The sequence below is a fragment of the Nelumbo lutea genome, chromosome 4 (assembly GCF_056320005.1).
Source record: "Nelumbo lutea isolate HS-2025 chromosome 4, American lotus-T2T, whole genome shotgun sequence".
Classification (NCBI taxonomy): Eukaryota; Viridiplantae; Streptophyta; class Magnoliopsida; order Proteales; family Nelumbonaceae; genus Nelumbo; species Nelumbo lutea.
Window position 1 is genome coordinate 66,741,736 of NC_142687.1, and position 14,222 is coordinate 66,755,957.

Below are 14,222 nucleotides of genomic sequence, written 5' to 3' on the forward strand. Positions count from 1 at the left end.
CCAGATCACCTGTTGTGCCGCAACTCATGCTATGGTGGTGAGTCAAAATTTCTTGTCGGTCCTCTTTGTTTTTATCCTTTTTGTTGTCGTTCTCTTGATTACTTATTCCTTTTGGTAGGTGAACTCTTCTATTCACGCCTTAGTGGCACAGGTGGAGAGGAGCTTGAGGTAGGCGCAAGCTGCCAAAGAGGCTTTTTGTGCCGCCGAGGCGACTACCTGAGCTGCTGGGGCGGCTACTCATGCTGCCGAGGAGGCTGCTTGTGTTGCTATGGCCAGGCAGGCGAGGTCTCAGAGGGATGTCGAGGCCATGGGGGTGGTTGTGAAGCATATGGCGGACCTATGACTAGATCTGTAGCATCAGGTCGAATACCTTCAAGAGGACATAAGGGAGAAAACACAGATCTTCTCCCATGGCATCGAAGATGCTAAGAAGAAGGCTGTTGATGACTACATCGCCTTGCCGCGCTTTGATGACCTGATGGTGGATTCTTACAGAAGGGGATTCAAACTGAGCTGGTGGATGATCCAGAACACATACCCCGAGCTCGATATTAGTGCAATATCCACTTTGCGTATAATTCAGGAGATGGCCAACGCTTCTGATGGCGAGCCGGATTCCGAGGGTGCGGCAGAACCTTCGGGTGTCGTTGAAGTGCCACTGATGAGGAAGTAGCTCCGGGCTTGTGATTTTTTTTTTTTTACAGTGGAATGGACTTCTCTTTTGTTTAAGTCTTGTTCTCCTGAATTGACATAATTGCCGAACTGATAATATGCCCAATCCGTCTCTTGCCCGGGTTATTGCACTCACGCAACTTGTTTTGGTGTTTAATACTTCGCTTCGCCCATCTCTTTACCTATGCCGGGGTTCCTTTGTTAGCTCGATATCTTAGCTTAGGCTTTGGTAGCGATTCCGTCTACTTCGCTTGGCGATCTATAGGTAGTATCACTTCAAGTTAATGATGTTCCATGCTTTGGGTACTTGTTTGCCTTCCAAGGTTTCAAGCTCGTATGCCCCTTCGAGCGCTCGCTTTACTCTGTAGGGCCCTTCCCAATTTGGTCCAAGTTTGCCTATGCCGAGTTCGGGCACCATAACATTACGGAGAACTAGGTCGTCAACTCGGAAGCTTCACTTCTTTACTCTAGCATTGTAGTACCGAGCTACTTGCTGCTGGTAGACCGCTGTCCGGATGTGCGCGAGGTCTCTTACCTCATCCAATAGGTCGAGGTTGGTACGTAGCTCGTCTCCGTTTGTCTGATCGTCATATGCTTCTAGTTGCAGTATAGGTATTTCGACTTCCATTGGGATTACTGCTTCAGTGCCGTAGGTGAGGTTGAAGGGGGTCTCTCCTATGGCGGTTTTTTCTATAGTCCAGTGAGCCCATAAAACACTTGGTAGCTCATTCGCCCACAACCCTTTAGCTCGGTCTAGACGTGCTTTCAATCTGCACAGGATGGCTTTGTTCATTACTTCTATCAGACCGTTTGCCTGCGGGTGTGCGACCGATGTGAAGTTATGACGAATTCCCATATTCTGGCACCATTCTTGGAACTTGATATCCTCGAACTGCTTGCCATTGTCGGAGATCAGTACCTAAGGTAACCCAAAGCGACATACTATGTTCTTCCAAAAGAAGTTCTGTATGTTTCGGGCTGTAACTGTTGCCAGCTTCTATCCACTTTGTGAAGTAATCTACTACCACCACTAGGAACTTTCTCCCACCTGTTGCTGGTGGGAATGGTCCTAGGAGGTCGATGCCCCATTGTGCAAAGGGCCATGGGCTGGTGAGGTATTTGATGTCGGAAGCAGGCTAATGGTGGATATTGGCATGCTTTTGATACTTGTCGCATTTTCTGACGAGCTCGACAGCTTCTGCCTTCATCGTTGTCCAGTAGTATCCTTGTTGAAGTGCCTTTTGAACGAGGGCTCTGCCCCCCAGGTGTTCGCCGCATAGACCTTCATGAGTGTCGCGGAGTACGAGCTCGGCTTCGGCAGGTCGCAGGCAACGCAAGTAGGGGAGCGTGTAGGACCATCAGTACAACCGTTCATCTATTATGACGTATTTGGCTGTCTGGCGCTGCCCCCTCTTGGCTGCATTGCGGTCCGCAGGGAGGGTTCCATCTAGCAAGAAGCTCGCGAGTGGGTCAATCCAGCTCGGCTCTGCTTCAAGGACGGGAGCGACCTCCTCTGCCCCACCGAGAATGCTAGGCCGAGGTAAGTCTTCTATGTACACGGTTCTCATGGTGTTGTGACTCGTGCTGGCTAACTAGGATAGAGCGTCGGCCTCGGTGTTCTCTGACCTCGGGATTTGCTTGATGAAGTGTGACTGGAAATTGAGCAGGGCCTCTCTTACTTTTGCTAAGTATGCGATCATGGAGAGCTCGCGTGCTTTGTACTCGCTCGTAACCTAGTTGACCACGAGCTGGGAATCACTGCAGATGACTATGCGCTTTGCTCTTACCTTTTGCGCTAGGTTCAGCCCGGCTATCAGTGCCTCGTACTCTGCCTCGTTGTTGGATGCCATGAACTCAAAGCGTAGTGTGTATTCCAATTTTGTTCCACCTGGGCCGCATAAGACTATTCCAGCCCCGCTGCCTTGCTGGTTCGAGGAGCCATCTACGTGAAGGATCCAGGGCTTCTCATCCCAGTTCGCGCTCGGCCTAACCAGGAGAGATGCCACACTGGCTGCTACTTCACGGGGTTCAGACTCTATTGGCTTGGGAGCTCTGGGTACACCCGAACTGGGGATCTCGGGCTCAACTTGCTTAGGGGGTTCGAGGCTGAATGTACACTCGACAATAAAATCTGCTAAGGCTTGGGCCTTAATGGCAGTCCGCGGTTTGTACTAGAGGTCGTACTCGCTGAGATCGATGGCCCACTTTGTCAGCCGACTGCAAACCTCGGGCTTGAGTAAGAATTGTCTCAGAGGTTTGTCAGTCAAGACGACGACGGTGTGAGCCTAGAAATACGGGCAGAGTTTTCGAGCTGAAATCACCAGTGCGTACACTAGTTTTTCTATCTGCGGTTATCTTGCTTCTGCTCCCTGCAAAATTTTACTAACATAATAGATGGGCTGCTGGACCCGATCTACTTCCTTTATTAGTACCGAACTGATCACCTCATCGCTCGCCGAGAGGTACAATTCTAAGACCTCACCCTCCTCGGGTCTGGCTAAGGTTGACACAATTGCGAGGTAGGCCTTTAGCTCATCGAACGCGAGCTGGCAATCTCGGGTCCATTCGAACCCTTTGCCTTTGATTGCCTTAAAGAATGGCAGACAGCGGTCTGCCGATTTGGACATGAAGAGGCTGAGGGCGGCTATGCGGCCGTTTAGCCTCGGAACCTCTTTTACTTTTCGGGGTGGTATCATATCTAGGATGGCCTTTACTTTGTCCGGATTGGCCTCAATACCTCGTACCCTAGAAACTTACCCGAGGTGACACCGAAGACACACTTGTTTGGGTTCAATCTCATTTTATATTGACGTAGAATTTGGAAGATAGAATCTAAGTCTTTTATTAAATCCTGTGAGAATTGCGTTTTTACGGCTGAAGGGCATGACCTTGTAACAGTACAGGCCGAACTCGGTTATGAAGCTGGCTTTCTCCTCGTCGGACTGGTCCATCTTGATTTGGTTGTAGCCTGAGTAGGCGTCCAGAAAGCTTAGCAGCTGATTTCCCAAGGTTGCATCCACTAGGCGGTCAATTCGGGGTAGGGGGAAGCCGTCTTTTGGGCAAGCTCGGTTCAGGTTAGTGTAGTCGACGTAGATGCGCCACTTGCGGTTTGCTTTTTTCACCAGCACTGGGTTGGCTACCCAGCTCGGGTAATGAACTTCCCTTATGAAGTCCGCTGCGAGGAGCTTTTCGACTTCTTCGTCGACCGCCCTCCAGCGCTCTGGGGCTAAGTTGCATTTCTTCTATCTAATGGGTCTGACTACAAGGTCAGTGTTAAGTTTGTGAGTTATAAGGCTAGGGTCAATACCAGACATATCTGCCGCGGACCATGCAAAAATATCTAAATTTTGATGTAAGAAACTCACCAGTTCAGTTCGTAGAGGCTCCTTGACGGAAGCACCGATCTGTAGCATTCATGTCGGATCCATAACCGAGGTTGGGATCGCGACCGTTTTCTCAATGGGCGAAGCTCGTTCCTCACCCTACTCCGTAGGCTGCTCCAGTTCAAGGTCGTCGGCCGCCTTGGTTTTTCCCTTTACGGCGGCAACATAACATTTGCGAGACTCAAGCTGGTCGCCCCGTGCTACCCCCACACCGAAGTCCGTGGGGAACTTTATTGCCAGATAGTTGGTGGAGACCACTGCCCGCAGAATATGCATAATTGGCCGCCCTATTATGGCATTGTATGGGGAGGGGGTCGCGACTACCAGGAAATCGTGGTTGAGTCTTACCGCGCAAGGCCATGTGCCGACTTCCACAGGTACTATTATTTTCCCTAGGGGCCTGACTTCCTCTTCACCGAACTGCCTGAGTCCACATGGACGCACCGGACTTCGAAGTCGCTGATCCTTAGTTTTATGATGAGCACGTCATCGTGGGGATAGTGAACACCTCGCTCATCGTCTTCTGTGAAAAAGATCGGTTCTTCCATCCTTGACCTCTTTGGAGGGTTCTACTCTTCCCGGGCCGCCTCGTGAACTGACGTCCATGCTACTGCCGAAGTGCAACCTACTACCACCGAACCACCCACTATCACGTGGATGGTTCCCCGAACTGGCCTCTCCTCTGGAGGAGGTCGCTGTAAGGCTTTGGCCGGTCTACTGCTAGGCTCGGGGGCATCCTTTTCGTGCTCCCCTTGCCTACCTGCTTTATTATTATTGTCATTATGTACAAAATTTCTCAAGTATCCGCGACGGATGAGTCCCTCTATTTCATTTCGGAGATTGTTACATTGTTCGGTACTATGACCGTGATCTTTATGAAAACTACAATATAGATTTTATTTCTCTCATTTGGATTACTCTTTAGGCGAGGTGGCCACTTTATGTAGGGGTGTCGTTGATCGTCATCAAGATCTCAGTCCACCTTGTGTTCATTGGCGTGTAATCCATCCGAACTGCTAAGGGAGCTCGGGACGACTGGCTTGGCTTCGCCTCTCGGGCCTGGCTTCTTCTGTCGCCTGGGTTGGAGGGCTCAGCTTCTCTTTTTCTTTTCTCGACCCCGCCTTCGGTTTTTTGGTTGATTTCTTCCTCTGTTCTCATGAACTTGTCCGCGAGCTTGAGGAAATCAGCCACTGTTGCTGGCTGGCTGGCTACCATGTGCCATTTGAACTCTTTGTGCGTTACCCCTCTTGTGGTTACTATGAGCTGTACCGCGGGGTCTAATCGTGGTATCTGCAAGCATGCTTCGTTGAACTGCTTGATGTAGCTCCAGATGGATTCCCTTTCCCTGTGGATTACCCCGAAGATACTTTCCTCGGTTCTAAGGCACCGCTTGCTGGTAACAAAGTGTGCGGTGAAGATCTGCATGAACTGGGCCCAGCTTCTTATTGACCCGGGAGCTAGGTTCCGGTACTAGGTGCAGGCCACCCCCCTGAAGGTGGTGGTGAAGGCCATGCACATGCATGACTCACTAGCCCTAGCAAGGTGCATTTGTGACTGGAAAGCGTCGACGTGGTCATTGGGGTCAAAGAACCCATCATACTTGTCCAGAGATGGAAGTTTGAAGTCTCTAGGCATGGGGGATGCCAAAAGTTCTGATGCGAGGGCAGAAGGAACTGAGAGAATTGGGACAGTTTTTACCTCGTCCGAGCTCATTTCTTCCTTGCCTCTGAGCTCGAAGTTTGAAGTCTCTAGCCGGTGCCTTCTTTGAGCGGGCCTGGTGCTGGCGCTGCTGGCCTCCGTGCTGCCGAGCTTGATGGGCCCAAAATGTTGGTCTACTGCTAGGGCACTGAACCGGTTCTCCATGAGTGGGAACTCAGGCTTGGAGTGCCGAGGTGACTTTGTGGCGAGGTTCCCAACCCACCTATGAGCAGCGAGGCGGGGGTAATTTTTCTTTGCTTTCAGCTTGGGGATGAGGCCTAACTATTAGGGGGGTTCTGGAGTTGGGAAGCTTCTCCTCGGTGAGGGTGTCCATCTTGAGGGGAGGCCTTAATCGACTTCAAAACAGGGTGCCGGGTGGGGAAGCAATGACTGGTTTAGGGGCAGCTGAGGGAACTGTTGCTGATAATGGTGTTGGGAGAGGTGGTGTAGTACCTGGTGTTGCTGGAGTTGGTGCTGCTGGAATTGTTGCATTTGGGCTTGCATTGCCCGCATGCATTGCATTAGGTCGTCCAGTTAGTTCTGGCGGGTCGCCAGTGGGATAGCAGTTGGTTCAGAAAAGGTTGTTTCGATAGGGAGTGGAAGAGGGGTGTTCAACGAAGGAAGGTTCAGGGGTGCCACCGCTTGTGGCGCATTCAAACTGGGGATCCCATCCACTGAAAGAGGGATGGTAAACTGCCCAATGCACACCACGGGAGCTTGGAGTTGCTCTCCGATGGTGGTCATTTCTATGCCACGTCCGACATTGTTGGAGGAAGCCATGGGTGTTGGAGTTTTTTGGAAGAGTAGGTAAGAGAGGTAAGAGAGATTTAGAGGGAGGCTTTTAGAAGCGTTTCCACAGACAGCGCCAATTGATGGAGCGCAATCCGACCGGTCTTAGCTGTCAACGATCTTGTCTCTGACTGGAGCAACGGGGAGCCTGAAACGGAGAAGATGAGGGAACTTCGGGGGGAACCCGGTGAGATAACTCCGACGCTCAAGTTAGTATTCTCTCAAAGTCAAGATAAAGACCAGATGGCGCAAAGTTCACTTACCTTGTGCACTCACTCCGAGGTCTTTGTCAGGTCGGGTATGATTATCTCTGTGTCTACCAGTTCGGGTGTCATTCTTTCTGCTAGGACAACCGCCAGTACTCCTTGTCGGAGCCGTCTCTGTAACTAGAGATGGCGGTGTTAGGTGGCGGTGGCAGGTGGCCATTTGAAGTGCGGCCGTCAAGCGTTAGATCCCAAGTTAGTCAGGTGCGTCGCCCCTGGGTACGAACTTCCTTGGTGTCAGGCATGGTACGGTTTGTTCAGTTTGGCATCCTGGAGGCAAAGTGCTGGAGTGGTGAGCGAGGTGAGGTCTTGAATTCGGAGGTATGTCCTGAACTGCCATAGGGCAGGCCAATTCGGTGAGGTGTGTCCCGAACTGTTTTAAGGCAGGCCAGTTCGGTGAGGCGTGTCCCGAACTGTTATGAGGCAGGCTAGTTCGGTGAGGCGTGTCCCGAACTGTTATAAGGCAGGCCAGTTTGGTGAGGTGAGTCCCGAACTACTATAAGGCAAGCCAGTTCGGTGAGGTGTGTTCCGAACTGCCATAGGGCAGACCAGTTCGGGTTTTGCTTGGGGCCTAAGGGAGAGTTCAAGTTCCTAGTAGTGAGTTCGGGCTCCTAGTAGGGAGTTCGGACCGCTGGTTCCTTTAGTGCTCTTACCTTAGGCACGCTGTTTGTGCCGAGCTGTTGCCTTTGCCACGTGTTGCGTAATTAAGAGGTCGGGCCAAACCTTCCTTCATCAGCAAGGTTTGTGTTATTATTCATTTCCAAGAATGTTTCTCAAGAGTGTTTGTTCTCAGTTTGATGTGAACCACCTTGTTTGGTGAGGATTTGAGCTTAGCCAATCTCTTGATGATACTATCCTCTAATTACTGCTGGAGAGGAGCATATTGTAATCCCATTATTGTTGTTATAGTGAAAATTTTTTCTGGGTTAGTGTCCTATAGTTTTTTCTTTTTACATCGGAAAGGTTTTTTATGTTAAAAATTGGTGTTGTGTGTTGATCTCTGATGTTTCCCTGCTATCTCTAACTTATTATTGATATTTTCTTGAGTTCTTCCGAGATAATAGTCGACTACTAAAAAATTTCTCCATGCATGTAGTAATTGATTACTAGAACACAGCAGTCAACCTACAAAACCTCGCAACAACTGATTATTTATCATTTCTCCTTTGCTTCCAAGTGTTTTGTCACCCTTTTTACTGTGTTTTCAGGACCAACGAATACAATGGTTGGTTGTGATAAACACGGATTTATTAGAGATGAGGTCTATCTGGCTTAGTGTTGGTTTCGATTGACTTCAGTAATGGTGGGGTCAGTGAGTGAGTTACTTGAGTTGATGCATAGGCCGATGTATGGGCTTGACCAATGGGCTTTCTGTTACTTTTCAGTTGCCCCTAGGTAAAGGTTTGTATGAAACTGTTTTAAAGAATTTAATACAATTTTTCTTATGAAAATATTTTTCTCAGATGGTGTTACGGAAGGCTTTTTAAATCGAACCGGAAAATGAACTAGTCAGGGGTCTGGTTTTTGGGTCAAACGGTTTGATCGTTCAAATTGAACAGATGGTCTATTTTGACAAAAAATTGGACGGTTCAAACAATTTGATCGCGTCCAAATCAATAATTTGCTGATTAAATCAATAGTTTTTAGCAAAATAACAATTCTAAAATAAAACGGAATCAATCACCTAACTGGTTTCCAGATTTTCCGATCCAGTCTGGTTTTGAAAACCATGGTGTTACCTATAGACCTTGGGACTTGGCTGAAAACCCACATTTGGGTATATCAATCATAATATAGAGCTCCGTGTCTAAGGAATTATTGATGGATCGATTTGTAAGACAACTAGTCATTTAGCACAGAGATGAGAGTAGTAAAACTAAATGCCGCGTGCAGACAAAAATAAGGATCAACACATTTCTTTCCTCGTTCCTTCCAAGTCTAAGTGTCTAACTACTCCTTCTACGTGGCCTAACCAAGGATTTCGTTTGAACTTTGGAAGGTTATTCAACTTTCAGTGGCTGACATACATCACCCATAAAAGATTAAAGAAAACGTTCCGTCGCATGGAATTACAAAAAGTGAGCAACGCGGAAACAATTAGGATTTGATTGACGATTGGATTTTATATTTACACTAATTAATGATCTGTTTATCTTTCGTCCTTTGGGCTAGTTGGGGTCTGGAGGGCAAACAGATAAAAGGAAGTGGGGAGGTGGGGATTGCTGAACGCCTTGTTTGCCATGTGGCATTTAACACTTTTTATGTTATTTGTCGTTGCTACTTTGGATTGAACCAAGGAAAGTTCCCGGAAAATGTAGATTAACTTTTGTCTGACTGAGTCCAAACCCCATGCGAGCTGAGGAAGCTGTCAGTCTGTGATAGATCATATATAGATCATCAAGCTTTTATAAATGAAAAATTGAACGTTGTTGAATCTAGACAACTGCTTGAACGTGTAGCAACTGCGTCATTTCACAGAGAAGATTACAGAAAGAAAAAGAGCAAGTATTTTAATCAGACTAAAGGTCTAAAGCCTACACCAAGATAAGATAATAATAGTAAAAGAATGGACAGTTGTAGAAGCACCCACACCTTTCTAAGAAGGTAGCTTTGTATATTTCCTTTTCAAACCCAGTAGAACTTTTTGTCTTTTTGAGAACCTCTTCTTCCGACTAATTCCCAAATTAATTGGGGCACAGATTTATTACGTGAAAGCTAAATAATAAAAAAGGTCATTTACTAAGATATTGCTTATAGTTTTATAGATTTACCAAAATCTACCCTGTAGTTAAAATTTTACTAAAACACCACTTATAATTTAAAATAAATTTAATCAATCTTCTATTAGATGACAATATTGATCTTAATGTTCATTTAAATAAATTTAATTAAAAGAAAACAAAAATAAAATACCATTTTTCCCTTTATAAGACATGGGCAACCACTCTATTGGATATATTTGGTTAATTTTATTTTTTATACAAAAAAGTGTTAAGGGTATTTTTGGAATAAAAAATCATAGGCCTAATGGTAAAAAAAACACTCATTAATGAAATGTTGATTAAGTAAATAAGTTGTAAAATATATGGATGTTGTAATAAAATGAAAAATATAAGGTATGTTTAAGAAAATATATAAAGCTATAAGATGTGTTCTAGTAAATGACCCTAATAGAATCACATAAGAGTATACAATTGTTTTATATTTTTAAAATTTTAAATAATTAATAATTATTCATATTTTATACACTACTTTTAATAATTCATTATAATACAAAAATAACATTAATTAATTTCAATTAGGTTTATTCATCAAACTGATGAAACCGACCAACCTGATCAACTCGACCCGAGTTGGTTGGTTATCTAGTATTTTAGGTCTGCTTTGGTTAAAAAATTTCCCAATTCGACCAAGTTGGATCAATTTCACTTTGGCCATTTGTAAACCAACCAAAATCGAATGGTCTAACCATGGATTTATATTAATATTTTATATTTTAAATATAAATTTTAATATGGAAAAGTGGAAAATTTTTCATATTTCTTAGTCTAAAATGTTTTATATCATAAATCTATTTTTTATATAATTGCATAATAATTTTTAAAATTAAATTAAATTTTAAGTTTAAATCTTTTGAACCGACTGACCAAACAAAAAAATCGACCCAAACCGATACAACTTGAGTGGGTCGGTTTTCACAAAAAGGTCAATCAGTTTTAGCTTACCAACTCTCCAACCTGACTAGATCAATTTGGTTGGCCAAATAACCTACGGCCGAACCAAACTAATTCATGAACACTCATAATTTTAGCTAAATTAATAGTCTCATCTATGATAAATAACAATAGTTTAATCTCCAATAGTTATTGAAAATATATTGATAATGAAAAAAATGCAATAATTACAAAAATACAATAAGTACAATAAATTAAACTTAAAAATTTCACTAATATTAGTTTAATCTCTAATAATTATTGAAAGTTTTGTATTAAATAACAAAACAAAATAAATTTATACATAGTCATTGAAAATACATTTATCACAAAATTAATAAATAATTACAAAAATACAATAAGTACTAATTTTAGTATATATTACTATATAATAAATACAGATTAAGAGTTTAAAATTGTTATTAATAAATATTAATTTTTTTGAAATTTATTTTCTTGAATTATTACTTGATATTAGTGAAACTAGTTGTTTACAATATTACATAAAAATATTAAATTATTATTAATTTCAATATTATGTTATAATTATTTTCTAATTTTCAGAAAGTTTTTAAAATTATTACATACTTTCTTTATTTTAACTATTTAAAATCTATTTATGTTAAATATTTTTTTATTTAAAATACCCAGTTATTTAAATACTTAAATAATATGTAAAATATTAGTTATTTGTGGAATTCAATTATCCACAAAATCATAATTTATACTATTATTACATAATTTCATTATTAAATTTTTAATATATTAAATTATTATTAATTTCAATTCTATGTTATATTTATTTTTTATGCTTTAAAGTTTTTTTTTTAATTTATTACATAATTTTGTTATTTAAAAATTTTTGTTATTTGAATTTTATTTATTTAAAGCTATTACATATTATTAAATGTTCAAAAAACATTAGATAGATGATCCGGAAAGACATTATTTAAATTGTTAGTACATAATTTCGTGATATATATTGTAAAAATATAAAATTATTTATTAGATAATTTCGTTATTTTAACTATTTAAAATATATTTATGATAAATATTTCATTATTTAAATAATCTAAAAAATATTTAAATTTTTTTTATTTGAATTTTATTTATTTAAAGCTATTACATATTATTAAATATTTGAAAAGCGTTTAAATTGATAATTTGGAAAAACATAATTTAAATTGTTAGTACATAATTTCATGATATATTTTGTAAAAATATAAAATTATTTTTTGTGTTTTTTATATATATTTTAAAGTTATTATATAATTTTGTTAGAATATTTAAATATTTCTTAAATTTTTTAATCCAAACTTTCTCTAGATAGATATAGATGAAAAGTAGGGGAGAGGATAAATAGAAATTAGAGATAATTTAGACGATAAATAGGAATTGCATATAATTATGGAGAAAGTGGGGGAGGTAGTTTAGGATAAATTTTATGAGAAGAGATTATTTAAGTTATTGGGAAAAGAGAAAATTTCTTGACCACTTTGTTTTAATATATATATATATATATATATATATATATATTAGTTTGATACCCCTGAGAATGTCCATGGGTTGTAACTTGTGAGTTTAACCCACTAACCTCGGCCAACCGTATTGAATTGGTTCTTGTTATCAATTACTAGCTAGTTCCCTGATTGGAGTTCAATTCAAGGGGCTGTTTATAAATAGGCGTTGTTTTCTGGGAAGTTATTTATTCTGGTAAATATATTTATTTGAGGAAATATTATCCAGGTGAAACATTTATCCATGTTTTTTGCATAAAAAAATGTTCCCAAAAGATCCCAACTTTTATGTACTAATGGGGGCATTTAGTCTTACATAATTTGGTCAATTTTTCTCCTCCATGGGTGGTGATTTACTCACCTAGGAGAAAGGGAAAACTTACCCTTTCCCAAAAATTTACTAATGGGAAAGTTCACTTTTTTGGTGGGCCTTACACTTTCCATTAAAAAAAAATGAGAAAATTGGTCAATTTTTTGGTGGGTCTTATACTTTCCATTAATAAAACATGGGAAAATTGATCAACTTCCCACCCCCCTCCCCTAAAAATTTGAGCATCCATTTGGATTAAGGCTGTCGATTGATTGGGTCTTCATGATAGCTTGTACTTATATCGATTGATTATTCACTGGGACAAAATCATACACCCAGAATTGTCCTAATTATTATTCAGAATAATTGTGTCTGACCTCATTAAACCCAATTATACTGACATCTATAATTAATTATTTATGTAAATAACAATTTAAAACTTGTTTTTTGATAATTTAACCTTAATAAAAATGATTATAAAATAGTAAATTATATATATATATATATATATATATATATTAATAAATCAAGTGTTTTTAACCAAAATTATTGTATATATCATCTATCAAATCTACCCTTTTAGACATAAAATATAATTAAAGTTACAATAAAAAATAGAAAACCTTTATATAATATTAACAAAACAATTGATTCAGAACAAGCAAGAACTAGAACTGATCCAATTATTAATCGGGACAAACTCATAAAATTAGAACTGATTAAATCGATCGGGTAGAACTGACCCATTGACAGCCCTAATTTGGATAGCATATCTTTCATCCAACCACTCCAAATTTGAACTTCATATCCATGTCTAAAACCAACCAACATGGGTGTATTTAACTAACATAGCTGGTTATGCCAAGACCATGTCGATGATAGGCAATTTTCTAGGTCAACAATGTAAAATTATATGGAATAGGAGAGGACTCATGCACCCAACAAGTAAACTTCACTGGCAGAATGATTGGATTCTATTGCAGAAGCTTTCTGGGCCTTTGGAAGTAAACCGATTTTCCTTCATCTTTAGCAAACTGCATAATCACCAATCTCTTGTACAACATAGCTTTGCCTTTTTAGCAAAACTTAAGGGAGAGAAACAATAACTTATGAAGTAAGAGTTGCCCTCGGAAATTCTAAAGTTTTCTGGAGCACCTTCTAGAAACAGATTTATAAAAGAACAAAAATACTACAATCTTCATAAATGAGATTCCAAGGAGATGAAGCAATGCAGGTATCATATATGGCAGAGTGTTCACCTTAGGCATTAAAAGAGGAATATCTGAAATCAACTCTTCCTTCTCTTGCCTACCATCTGTTATATAAATGCCCAATGCAAACCTGGATTTGCAGAACATAATTGGTTACTGGACCAAAAATATATAGCGAAGGAGAACAATGAGATGATAGAGACTACGCAGGCTCTCTTATAGGTAGTCGTTTCAAGTGAATCTAGCAGCAACATACATGGTTTTCTAGATTCTGTGAATAGATCGTCTCAAAAGTGGCATAAGATAAACAGGCACCAATGACTCCTAAAAATAGCCCCATTTAAATTAATATCAACTCCTAAATAAGTCATTTAAGTGAACTTAGCAGCAATGGCAGTTTCTATTGAATTTTATGGAAATGGAAGAACCAACCAACACACAATGGGAACTGATGAGGGGTGATTTGGCCTGACCTAGTAAGTAAAGGACACATAAACACAACCTGTCAATAGGATGACAACTCAGTAAGGGGAGCCTTGTCAGCAGTTCGGGAGTTCGGGCACCTCGGCACCAAAGCCACTTCGGCATCCGAGTACCGAAGTGACACATAATTAACTCTAGAAGCTTCTCAGTGAACTCCGAATCTCCCGGAATCACGCCAGTAAC